The sequence below is a fragment of the Octopus bimaculoides genome, chromosome 2, assembly GCF_001194135.2.
Source record: "Octopus bimaculoides isolate UCB-OBI-ISO-001 chromosome 2, ASM119413v2, whole genome shotgun sequence".
Lineage (NCBI taxonomy): Eukaryota > Metazoa > Mollusca > Cephalopoda > Octopoda > Octopodidae > Octopus > Octopus bimaculoides.
In genome coordinates, this window is record NC_068982.1 from 44,465,855 (window position 1) to 44,466,496 (window position 642).

Genomic DNA, 642 nt, shown 5'->3' on the forward strand with positions numbered 1-642 from the left:
TGTGTGTGTGTGTGTGTGTGTGTGTGTGTGTGTGTGTGTCTGTCTGTGTGTAAGTATTGTTTTTAAGTTGCTTGAATAAATAAATGTATGTATATATATGTCGCTGTATGTGTGTGTATGTATGTATGTGTGTGTGTGTAAGTATTGTTATTGTTAAGCCCTATTTTATAAAATATAACATTAAACTGAAGAATTAATACTTTTTAGTAAAGTACGTTTTCCTTTAAACAATATGAGAGGTGACAGTAACATCGAAGCTTTGGTCTGCTATCCTTCGTTTGACTGACTGACTGAGGAATGCTAACTGGCCGAAAGTCCTCCCGGAGATGCTTGACATTCAGTCTTGGTTTGTTTAAACTTCCGCAATTAGCGGTTCAACAAAAAGAGACCGGTAGAATAAGTAGCAAACTTTGAAAATATATATATACTGGGGTTCGGTTACTCGACAGAAAAAAAAAATCTTTTAAGGCGGTGCCCCAGTATGATCGCATTCCAGTGACTGAAATAACTAAAGGACGAGTGTACATTTATGTACATATGTATATTTAGATACATATAAATATATATATACACACACACATGCACACACGCGCGCATACATACATACATACACACACACATATATATATATATATATATATA

General features: G+C 34.4%; 1 protein-coding gene across 1 annotated transcript in view; it reads right to left on the minus strand.

Annotated features, from left to right (window-relative positions):
* LOC106879406 (uncharacterized) overlaps positions 1 to 642 on the minus strand; it is a 109,772-nt gene that overhangs the window by 108,053 nt on the left and 1,077 nt on the right. The gene's annotated exons all lie outside the window — the stretch shown is intronic.